This window comes from Pseudorasbora parva, chromosome 18 (genome assembly GCF_024679245.1).
Source record: "Pseudorasbora parva isolate DD20220531a chromosome 18, ASM2467924v1, whole genome shotgun sequence".
In the NCBI taxonomy this organism is placed as follows: Eukaryota; Metazoa; Chordata; class Actinopteri; order Cypriniformes; family Gobionidae; genus Pseudorasbora; species Pseudorasbora parva.
In genome coordinates this window covers 39,049,171-39,062,021 of record NC_090189.1, presented here as the reverse complement: position 1 = coordinate 39,062,021, position 12,851 = coordinate 39,049,171, and the positions used below count along the sequence as shown (strand labels likewise).

General features: G+C 36.2%; 1 protein-coding gene across 1 annotated transcript in view; it reads left to right on the top strand.

Moving 5' to 3' along the window:
- The window catches only part of stk10 (serine/threonine kinase 10), an 89,847-nt gene that overhangs the window by 27,809 nt on the left and 49,187 nt on the right, over positions 1–12,851 (top strand). The window lies entirely within an intron of this gene.

Here is a 12,851-nt window from a genome sequence, read left to right as displayed (position 1 = left end):
GATTTAAGTCGGCCTATGTTAAAGCTGACAGAGCACTGATGAGAATATTACTACAGAATTAATATATTTATACCACCAATTTAATTTATTTTGATTAATTTAATCTTTAAGTTGATAAGAAATATTGTAACTGTTACTAACTTTTAACTGCTGTCAAAAGCACCTTATTTGTTTAAAGTGTTTGCAAACCATATGTTATTGCACTTTTGTTCATTTAGCAGCACTTTCGTATTCATTGTTGAATTTTGCGCATACTGCGACTAATCACAGAAAAATTATGCGATCAATCACGATTAATCACAGAAAATCATGCGATTAATCACGATTAAACACTTTACTCGTTGCCTAGCACTAATTGAAATATTAAAAATTAAAGGATTCCTCTTTGGAGAAGCGTTCAGTCTTTCCGCTCAACTGTAAATAGTGTATCCGCCATTGTGGAAGCGCAACTGGCTTTTAAATGGAATGGGAGATTGGTTTATTGCATGTTATGCCCAAAACCCACCCATGACTCATTAAAGGTCCCGTTCTTCGCGTGTTTTCGAAGCTTTGATTATGTTTACAGTGTGCAATATAACATGAGTTCATATTTCGCGTGTAAAAAAACTGTATTTTTCACACAATTGACTTATCTGTACAGCACTGTTTCCTCTGTCCTAAAAACGGCCTGATGATTTCCTTGTTCTATGAAGTCCCTCCTTCAGAAACACGTAACGAGTTCTGATTGGGCCAGCGCTTCCCGTGTTGTGATTGGACAGCAGCTAAGCGCACTTTCCCGGAAAGGTCCCGCCTCTTACCATAACGGGGAGATGCAAGCGCTGAATGTGCGCTCTTCTCCACGTAGGAGAGCAACGAGACCACGCCCCCTATTTTGCGTGTGCTTGTGGGCGGAGGGTTAGTCAACAAACGGTTCTAGTGACGGCACTCCATCCCTGCACTTCCTGTTGTAGTCCAAACCAGCCGTTCGTTGTAGGCTTTGAAAGGGAACTTCTGTTAAATAAAATACCTCGCTTGGCACTGAACTTTGAGCTTTATAATTTTACAGGTATTATTTATGCTCTAACAGCAACATTACACACTAACTAAAGTTTGAAAGATGGAATCGCGACAAACGGGACCTTTAAGAGACTAGGGACAACCCTTTTAGACAGACCGTTTTTTTTTCCAGTGTTGAACTTGCAAAAATGAATTTATGCTAAGCGCACCTTCACCATGAGCTTCATATCATTTGCTCAGAACGTTAAAATAGGGCCCAGAAAGTGTCATCATTCAGCTCAAAGTGTCAAATTGATAATATTCCAATCGTTAGTTAGTGTGAAGACAAAATGTCCATTCATTGAACACATTGTATTGTATGCATATTAAAAACAGTAGGCGGATGGCTTGTAAAGTTTCCATTCCTCTATCAGCATGTTACATTAATATCTTTTATTTTGAAAACGTCATGGAAAACCCATGTTTGTGCCTCGCCTCTCTCCTGGGAGCGTGAATTAGGTTGTTTTAGCCTCCTGTGGTGCCCTTCTTACATATAAATGTAAGTGTGGATCTCTGCGCCAGTGAGGTGAAAGTGATAATCACCATAATGAATTATTTATCCAGTTGAATGGGGTTTAGGGCACGCGTCCAGGACAGTCTTTATTGACTCCCGACTCTGTTAACAGTGTTGTGGCATTGTCTCATTAAACCCTCAGTCGTTTCTGTTTGTTTAACCTCTTGTTGCGTTTGCCTGAGATATGTGCGTAGGCGCTCAAGGAATCTGCGTTTGCTCAGACTCTCACAATCTGACTTTGTTCTTGTGGTCTGACTGGTTGTTCTGCCTTCCTGTACCTGCAGGCGTCAGCGTGTGTCATCTAGAATATTTCAGAAATGTCAGTAAGTAACACGTGCATGTAGACTCTAAACTCACGGTGACTGGTTTCTCCAGTTTTATAATCAGTGGTGCACATAACTCCCTTGGTCTGGTTCTCGAGGGAACACCTGGAGATGTTGCTTGGTGCCCACATTTTATGTGGCACACTTTTTCTACAAGCTGCATACATGTAAAATAACACCATTTGTACAATGTAGAAATTAAATATATCTTTGTTAAATCTGTATTTTTGAAAACTTGAAAACATTAATGCCACAGACAACAACAGCAATATTAGGCTGCTGTCACTTTAAGACCGAATGCACAGACCGAATATGCGTACAGACACGCATCCGGTTTCTTTCTCAACTGTTCACTTATAACATAGCTGAGAGAAAATTGGCAGAGATGTGTATTTTGACATACTTTTGTGCAAGTAAATGCGATTTTCCCAATGTAAATTTCACTCTATGATGGTTAAACTTAGCAGTTAAACAAGGAATCACACGTGTGCCGAACCGTTAGTCCTGGTCCTTACAGATCATGGATCAGCTGCGATCCTTTGCACCCCTAATAATTAATGAACACACTTCTCATCATGATTGATCTTACCAGAGATGGAGAAATATCCTACTCCAGTGAGTGAGTAAACGTGTCCCTGTCCCCCAAAATGTTGGTACTTAAAAGTGCTTTCCTCCACGTTTTCTTCAGTGCATTGTTCGTTTTCTTTATAATGTAAATAGACCTATAAAAACGTTTTTGTTTGAGTCCAGATCTGGTATTTTTCATAAAGGCAATGACTTGAATACACCTATTCTATTAATTCTAATTTCTGAATTAATATTGGTTTTGTGAGAACTAAAGTAAAACATGTGAAGGTGGTGTAAAAAAGATGAAGAACAGGGAGTGTGGAGCAGACGTGCTTTAAAATATTTTTCATATATAAGTCACTTTAAAATATAAAATAATTCAATAATATGGCAATGTTATTTCACAATCACATTTCAAATTGAATAACCTCATGAACACTTAAATGGATTCATAAATTCAAGACACCCCATATGGCAGATATTTTGCTATTACTAAATCGATATAGCTTTAAAATGTATATAAATTTATATTTGCAAATTATATATTCAAGATTTCCCCCAAAACAACATGAATACACACCTTTCTTTCACATATCTACACAAATCATCAAATCTTAAGCATTCCCATGGCTTCTCTGATACCTAGTGCCTATATTTTCAGTTGTATTTTCAGGATCTTGTAATAGCTGTATTGTTGGATCTGCGCTTCCTGTGCATTCCCTCTGTAAACACACAGTCATGGGTCTATTGTTTGGAAACGCCTGGATTATCCGGCGGGCCAGTGACTCACACATTGCTATTGCATGCGTTCAGTAATGAATATGCTGAGTCTTTTTTGTTATGGCAACAGTACATATGTCTACTGTTTGCTGTGATTCAGCACTTATCAGTCCATCCATTCATAATCCAAACCGCTTGCCCTATGCAGGGTCATGGGAATGGTAGAGCCTGTGCTAATGTTGGGTTATAGGTAGGGATAGCCGGTACTGTCAGACAACCATTGCATGATATTTGGAGCATGTGACAGGCGAGTGACATCAGCCTCATAATATGCTGTTGTTTATGGCGAACACAGATAAATGTCTCTAAGGCAAGCACTGATATACATCTTATAATGATAAAATATTTAAATATGAATCTTAAGGCCACCCAGAGTGTGCAATTTTAGCGTACGTGAGATTTCCGTTGTAATGTTTTGTTGTGAGAAATGTATTGATGATTTGGACTTTGAGTGGTGCTGTTTTGTTAATGACATTAGGGGGCGTTTAGCTGTACACACCATACACCATTCAGCTGTACACAATTTCAAGATCATTTTGCAATTTCTAGATATCGCATCTTGAAGAGAGGCGTACGCATGTTTTTATGTTTCAGCCTATATATCTCTATATTAATAACTGTCTGAGTAATTCTGAGTATTCAGCTGTAAACTCTCAAGTGTTGGCTTTTTTAAATATATATTGGTTATGTGTATATTCAGAATAACTTATGAGGAGCTGTCTTTTTACTATGGGTATGTCTTGATCCACTTTCCAAATCGGGGGGTGACAGGCAAGGGGTTAACCAATGAACCAGGACATGTGAGGGAGTCGCCTGTAAATGACATCATGTCTACGTTAGCCTCGGTTACTGCTTTAAATGCTGTAGAAACCATTGCAGACGAGGACAACTGCATATGGGAACGCTGTTGTTTGCAATAAACTTTGACTTGACAGACCGTTCTTGCATGTGCTTTATTAGGCAGGTGAGAAAATGTACATAAAAGTTCTCCGTGTTATGTCGCTCAACACAATGAAATATTATAATATCATCAGGACGATGGAGATACTGCAGGTCTCATACAGCCAACAAACGAACACACACAACAACAGTTCAGATAGTGTAGACCAAGTGAAACCGCATTGTGTTTCCTCACAGTTTTAGTTGGTCAAATAAACTGACCTGTACGAGTAGTTTCTCATCACTTGCGTTTAGTTTGGTAGAATTAAATCCTCATTTCTTTATATCCGCCGGGATAATAATGCATTTACTCATCCATGAACATCCTTTCCCCATAAACATTAGATCCATCAGTATGAGTCCACACTCATTCACTGCGTCATCAATCTACAGCTATGTTATTATTTTGAAGAGGTTAGAGACTCCTAGTGGCGAAAAAATACATAGTGTAGCTTTAAAAATTAATGTGTATCGCCAGATACTGATATGTTGGCAGATATATAATGCATCCCTAACAACGATAACTATATTAGCTTTATTTATTACACGGCTCTGTGAAATACTTGATTCTGATTGGTCAATCGCGCATTCCAGCGGTATGTTATTTCCAGATAACACCCGCTCATCCGGGTACGAGTTATCTTGACCGGTACTACTTCTGTGCTTAACGCTGGCGCCATCTTGTGGCTTAAACAGCCGTGGGTTACAATGGAAGACTTCAAAGCGGGTTTCCTTTATAATGTTTTTAATATGGATATTTTTCTCACACAAACGCATCGATTCGAATTAACTAAAAGGCTCTATTAACCCATCGGAGTCGTGTGGAGCACGTTATTTGACGGACAGCTGCATTTTTTATGGACTTTAAAAACAGCTTTAACTACTGCTGGGATTAACGTTAGCCTGGACTTTTTAAATATAACTCCGATTGTATTCGTCTTAAAGAAGAATGTCATATAGCTACACCTCTAATGACTTGAGGGTGAGTAAATCATAGGCTTGGTTTCATTTTTGGGTGAACTAACCCTTTCAGCATTCATTTTCAACATTTAGCAGCAATAGATAAAGGCTTAAAGCAGTTTGGAACTGTTTTTCTTCGCGGAAGCTTTGCGTAAGAGCTAATAAAATATTTAATCTCAAGACAATCTCAAGATAATTATTTTTTTGAGACTAGTAGCCGTGTAATAAGCGGCATAATGTACACCCAGCCGGTTGTTATCGCAGAATAAACCCCATAATCAGAATAATCAGAGTGATGCTCCGCTTCGCATTGGGGTCCTGATCACTCTGTCGGGGTTTATTCTGCGATAACAACCGGCTGGGTGGACATTATCCCTTGCATAAACTACTTTGCTTATTCTTAATGCGTGTTCAGTTTTTTTCCTCTGCTTCTATCCTGTTTTAGATTACTAGAGGCACTTCCTCTCAAAAAACTAAAACATCATTTCAAATCATAAAATTGTGCTAAAAGTAATCCTTATCCATCAGTTTGACAGAATGAGCAGTACAATTTCCTTCATGTTCAGACTTCAAGAGAATAACGTAACAATTGGTATTTTAATGTGACGTGGTATGACAAGAATATCTCCTGGCAAGAAGAGTTTTTATTTGCTGCTTTCTTTTCCTCCTGATTTTTTTCTCTCTTATTTTCCTTTTACAGTACAAACAGAAAACATATACTGTTTATTTGTGTTCTGGTCTCCTGATTTAATTTGTAATATATCCCAAAAATAAATCACTGGAATCAATAAGAATATCTTGCTTTTTTCCTCAAATCCCCACATCCCTTTCCAGATTTTTTTTACATGGACACTTTAAAATCTAATTGTCTTTTTCACTTTTCACTTCTAATCTCTATTAGCAGTGTTTGCTGAAATCTTTCTCAAGCAGGTAAATCTGTCAAAATGATGGAAATCACTTTGAAATATCACTCAATGTTCCAGTTAAACATTAAGGTAACGTGTTACATAATACAGGTGATATTTAAAACGGTTGTAATATTGCTGTGGAAATAATGGGGGTTATCCATGCTCTGTTGTAGTAATTTGTTAATGCTTTTAAACTTTTAAATGTCCTATTAATGTTCGATGGTTGAAAGGTGAGTAGAATAATGTTAACTCATCGTACCCAGGTTTTAAAAATGCTTGTGTTCATAGAGCAACTCTTTCGCTGATTGTTAACAGTTAGCTAGTGGCTGAAGTTACTTCCAAAATTTGGCAAAGCATTATGGGGTGCAGGGAATTGGCGGATAAATACTCAAATGCTTTAAAACAGGATTGATTTTAATTGGCTGTCAATGTTTTATCATTCATCAGCTGTAATGTTTTTCTTCTAAAAGTGATTCCAATGATATTGTTTCTGTGCCATTATCATTGTAGTTGTGATGTGGACTCTGCTATTGTTTTATATTATAAAAACGGAATTTACTGTGTAACAGAATATCACATAACTTTTCATTATTAATTTTTAATGAATAAATTACAAGTAGCCTAGATCAGGGCAATTAAATCACATCAGGATATCAGGGTTTTTCCTACATTGAACATTTTTTGGCGGGCACCAAAGCAAATTTTTATCCCGCCAAAGCCTTTTTTGATGAGTTATTGTGATTTATAAATTGATTTAGATTAGCCTACTAATGCGCGTGACTCTCTGCTCGTTCTGACACTCAGTTAACGTGCGCCCTCGTTAACTGAGTGAAGGAGAACAAGCAGAGAGCCGCGCACTCTCTCTGTCTTCAAAACCATCACCGTTCTCTCTCTTTCTCACACTCGCGCATATCAATCAAAATCAACAGAACTGACAAAATGGTAAAAGGTCTGAAGACTGAATCCGTGCGCGTTCGCACAATATTTTCTCTGAATTACTGCTGGATGTGAATTGTGCTCAAAAATCGCACCTCTTTTAAAAGACGTTTTGTACACGCAGCTGACATGAACCATACTTTCAAATAAACGGGAAAATATCCTTATGACGTGTTTTCTGTGATCAATCTTTTGCGTTGTTTTAACCGCCTGGGTTCACACATAATGTGTCCGCTTTTGTCCGATTCGGAAACTAATGACTCATTTGAACCGATTCATTTTAATGATCTGTCCAACACTGAACTCACGAATCGGTGTGTAATAATTTACTCTCAACACCTCTGAAATGAGAATTAAGTGTGCTTACCCCATTAAACAAGAGGGGTTAGTAAGAATTAGTCTTAATAATCCACGGTATTTTCATGTATTTATATTGATAATGTGTAGTAAATTAGCTACCACAAAAACAAAAAAAAATGTTTAGACTGGAATAAGGTGAAAGCAGAACAATGCAAGTTAAATTGTTTATGGCAGAGAATTAGACTATTTGTTATTACATTTTTAATGCTGCTTTTTAATAATTGTTGCCAAAATAATGAATCATTAAACCATGCAAACTGTGTAAAAATGAGGAACTAAAGAAACAAACATCAAGACATCATACATAATGAGATATCAAAATTAGATGAGCAACAAAAAGCAAAAAAAAAGAAAAACGTTTGCATTTATTTTACATTTATTGTCAGTATTGGGCTCACAGATCACGTTGGTAGGTACTTTTACTGTTGGGGTGTGTGTGTGCGTGCATGCGTGTGTGTGGATGACTATGACTGGTCAGCCACCACCGAAGACCATTTCTGACCCAGGAAAAACCCTGGATATGGACTTGTTTCTGTGAATATTAAACTGCAAGAAGACTGTTTGAATATGAATCCTACGTGTTCTGCGTGTCTCTGTGTGAATTAATGACACAGACGTGTGAATACGTTTATTACACACACACAGAGTCACAGCTGGTTTGGGCAAAAACTCTGATTAACATGGAAAATATACATATTTATCATGGTGTAATGTTGTGTCTGGTAAGGGGTGGGCATTGGTGACATACACCCATTAATAACCACATAAACAAAAAAACAAAATAAAACAAAAAAACTCACCAGAACACCCTAACAAGCACACATAGAAATGCCCTGGCAATCAACCACCAGTATGTGTAAATAAATAATAGTATGATGTCCCTCATGTGTTTGTTTGCATGTCTGTTTGAGTGCGCAAATATAAGCAGAGAGATTCAGGGGTGAAGTTGCTTCCATCACAAAAAATAGCAGTTTTATCAAATACATTTGTTTGTGAGACTGACGCCATGTCTCTTCTCTTTGGTATGCGGTTTATGTATTTTGGAGGCAGTTATGAAACCTTGTGTCAGTGTGTTATCTCCTCCATCACTAAATACACACACACACTTGTGTTTACCAGTCCACTTGGGTCGAGCCATGAGGGTGGTGAGCTTTGCTTTGGCGAGACAGTGTTTCCATGAGCAAATCACTTTCAATACTTTTGCATTTTTGGCTCAGTATCAACAAGACATTACAAACTCTGCTGTTCTGGATGAAAATGGAAGAATCTGTCTAATGAAGTGCATTCCTAAAGGAGGAGCTCACCCAAAAATGAAAAACTCTGTAACCATTAATCACGTCGTTCCAAACCCATATGAATTTGAAGAATGTTACAGTGACAAATTAAGTGACTTCATAAGATTTTAAATGTATTACACATAAGTCATATGGACTAGAAATTGTATAGAAATAAAGCAGCATAATCTGAATGCCAAACATCTCCTTTTGTGTTCTACACAAGCAAAAAAGTACTGGACCGACGCAATTATATTATGGCATAGGCTATGTTTTTGAGTGAACTTCCTTTTAACGTGTCAAAATTATGACATTTGAGAACTCATCTTTAAATGGGTCAGGATCTAATCAGGATCTATCATCTGATCGACAGGCAGATGATACATTTTGATGCATTCTTTTAGTTTTACTCTTGTGAAGTCTCCTGGAGAAATTCCTCTAATTTCTTAAACATTTTTAATGACATTTAGGGACTTTTGGCCTTTATCATTTGGATAGCAGCCTGCAAACTCATGTCAGTGACAGAATAATGGCAGGATGTGAAGAACCTGGTCAGGTTTTGTTTTGGCAAGCGATGCGAGGTGTAGGTTTTCTTGGCTCAACTTCAAGAGAGAAACATTTACCCCATTAATCCAGAGAGAGCACTGACAAAACACTGTGCATTTCTAATGATTCAAGAAGGTGCTTTGGCTGCAAAAACAAAATGATTTGCAGAAGATGGTCATCATTCAAAACCCATGAATATTTTTGTATTTTGTGAACTGCTCACAGTGTAGAAAAAATAGCTTTGAAATACTACGTCCCAAAATATGATTTCTCATTTAAACATGTTGAGGGCATTGTTAGTCACATCATGGTATATGATTTTATGATACAGAATTACTATTGGGCCTACCTTCTTGCATATCTATTTTGCCCGAGGTAGGTTTATATTGGGCAATTATTTCAAATGACCCCTAGATGTAGCTCAGATCAGTGTTTTGAACGTGTTGGAAAAAACCACCAAAAAAGTATGTCACTTTTGTGAAATTTTACAAATACATATTTTTTTCAACGCATGTTCTGAGTTCATGGAAAATGTAAGAACTAAATTTTAATCAAAAGGCAGGAAAAATGTCCATCTTATGAAAAAGAATATTTTATTAATATGAATCTGCTTTTTCTTAATGTTATTTTCTTGAATCTTGGTGTAAGCTTAAACATCCAGATAAAACATCCTCAAATTTGTTCAAATAAAATAAAAAAAGCCTAAAACTTTTAGAAATCGAATCGACCAATGACTCTAAACTGCTCAGTTTCCTTATAAATAATAGTGACTTGCTTGCATTTATTTATTTATTGTTCATATTTTTTTCCATTAAGTTATTTCTGCAAAGCTTAGACAGTAGAAAGTCATTTGTCCAAAATTCAGCTCCAGATAACACAATTTATTGTAACTGGAAGCTTGTTGGGCCTTGCCAGTTGAGAGAAAATATAAATGATGACCTTTCACAACAATTTCCTTATGCCAACAATATTTCATTCAGATTGTCATCATCTCAGGACAATGTTTGCATATCTGACCAGTTATATCTGGAGTTATTTACACCAGGATCAGCATTTATTTTTTTAATGATTGTTATTTTATTTTTATTAGTTTTAGGATTATGATTATTATGTATTATTATATTTATTCAGAAACATATGGCATAGGGATGAGTCGCGTTTTTTGAATATTAAATTAGTTGATTTATTTATAGAATATCGAATGGGTTGTGCGATTATCGTCCTACCAGTAACTTACATTACCTATATGTTTTCGGTGCTGATATGGTGGGGATGCATTCATTTTAGGATTGTCCTTTTTATATTTTAGACATTAATGAAATAATTAAAATAAACTATGAGATGCGATGCACAACACCAGAGCAGCAGCAGTGAGCGTTCCTGGAGCGCATCTGCAAGAGTTACGGCCTTTACACCTGCTCACTTCATTCGTTTTTTTCTGATCAGATTTCTATCCGATTGTGAAAAGATCAGGAGTAAATGCCTTTCTAACATTCTTTCGAGATGGTTTAATATCCGACCACTAATACAAATCAATTCTACTGCGGTGTTGAGCTGATGAATAAAATGCAGCTCATATCTGTTGCTTTCGTTGATGTGAACTCTGTTAAATAAGCATATAGTGCAGGATTTAAAGATCGTATTTATATAAATTTAGCCTAGCGGAGAGGTGTAAGGTAAGACATGTTTTTTAAAAAAACTTTTATTTAGTTTAAAAGTAGATTGTATAGCCCGTTTCGTTTGCGAGCGCCGTTGCGAGCATCATCAGCCCATGCCTCAACATGTCAATTTTTTTTTTTTTACTGTGGTGGTGATAGTAAACACATAAACTACTATTTTACATTTAATCATTTAGCAGACGCTTTTATCCAAAATGACTTACAAAAAAGGGGAGAGTAATAGAAGCAACGGAACAGACAAGGCCAAAAACCTGTAAGAGCTGTAAGAAATCTCAATTAATTAGCACAATACACAACAATTTTTTTTTTTTTTTTTTTTTTTTTTTTAAGACAGACATCTACAACAAAAACTCACGTCCGCAAAGTGCCGAACACTGGATTTCGATAGCTATGATAGCTACAACCCATTACTATTGTGACATGCTTGAAGTGTTTTATATCTATTGACTTTATTACAGGCAAGGCAAGTGTTGATTTGAGAGGCTAAATTGATCAAACGCGGTTAACTCACTGTCGGCCGCTGTCCGCATGCTCGTCATTTTAAAAAACAAAAACTTTAATTTAACAAACAAAACATGCTCCAAACAATTTTCTAAATTCATTTAATAAAGAAATGAAACAAATTATAACTACTTTGACATGAAAAGCAAAACTGACCTATTTTAGTGGCTGAATGTGGAGGATTTGAACTGTGTGATGATGGACAGGGCAGTTTAATCGGTGATGGGATGGTCGTAACTAAGCGACAGAGTCAGTTAAAGATGACGAAGTAGTCCCGAAGCTTGCATACTTTTCTGCTTCAAACTCAAAATTATATACTTTTTCGTCACAAAAAGAGTACATACTTTTAGGACGCAGTATAACCAGTGGTGGAGGAAGTACTGGATCTCAGTACTTAAGTAAAAGTACAAGTAACCAGAAATATATTTACTTTAGTAAAAGTAGAAGTACTACAACGACAACCCTACTTAAGTAAAAAGTACCTGATTTTAAATGTACTTTAAGTATTAAAAGTAAAAGTACTTGCATAAAAATGTATTCTCTTAATGTCTAATTCTAATAATTAAAAAGAAGAAAACAGTATGAGCGGTGGCATTTTAATTGAGTTAGTTTTGGGTTAATGTAATTGTTCTTACCATCTGTTGCCTAGTTAACATTCTGACTTACAATTCTGGTTATCTGCAAAGTTAAATGTCTTTTTTCTGAAGCAACATTCTCATCAGCTTTGATGTATTTAAATCTTCATATTTATGATATTTTTACCTTTTATAAAGGACATTTTCCCCTAATCTTATTAAATATAGGCTTTGCTTCAGCTTTCCCTTTATATTCTTAAATTTGATTAATAAATTAAATTAGAATAAGATACATTAGGGTTGTTACCAATCAAATTAAATAATTAACACTGAAAAAATTATAACTGCACTAAATAATGCTATGAGATTGTTTTAACTAAAAAAAGTTAACTAAACCACCAGTAGATGGCGGCAGGTGAATCCTTATGAGAGAGTCATTGAGTCGATTCGTTCAAACGGCTGATTCGTTCATAAATGAGGCAGCCGTTTATGAATAGGGCATTGAATCTTTGATTCAGTAACGCACTGTTGCTGTGCGATACGTTATGGTTCGGATGTGGAAATCTGATCTTGGAAATATTTTCGCTGCTGAAATAGAACAAAAGCAATAAAGCAATCAATAAAATGTAAGTGACTTGATGTTAATTAATTGTTTATGGAACTGTCAAATGAAATCAGTGTCACATTTTCTGTCGTGATGATATTCAGGAAAACTACACTCGTTGGTCGTGTCATGTGATGTTTTTTTTAACTGTTATAAAATATAAAAACTAAACATTTTGAATTTTTAATGCAGTATGTTACTGAGTTTCTTTGTGTGAGCGGGGCTAATTTGTTTCCATTTCTCCTCGAGAGGCTGCGCGAGCCTCAACAGCGCAACCGTCAATTCATTAGCCTATAACGTACATTATTATTATTTTCCGGGTGAGCCTTAATCTCGAGCCCTGAAACTGA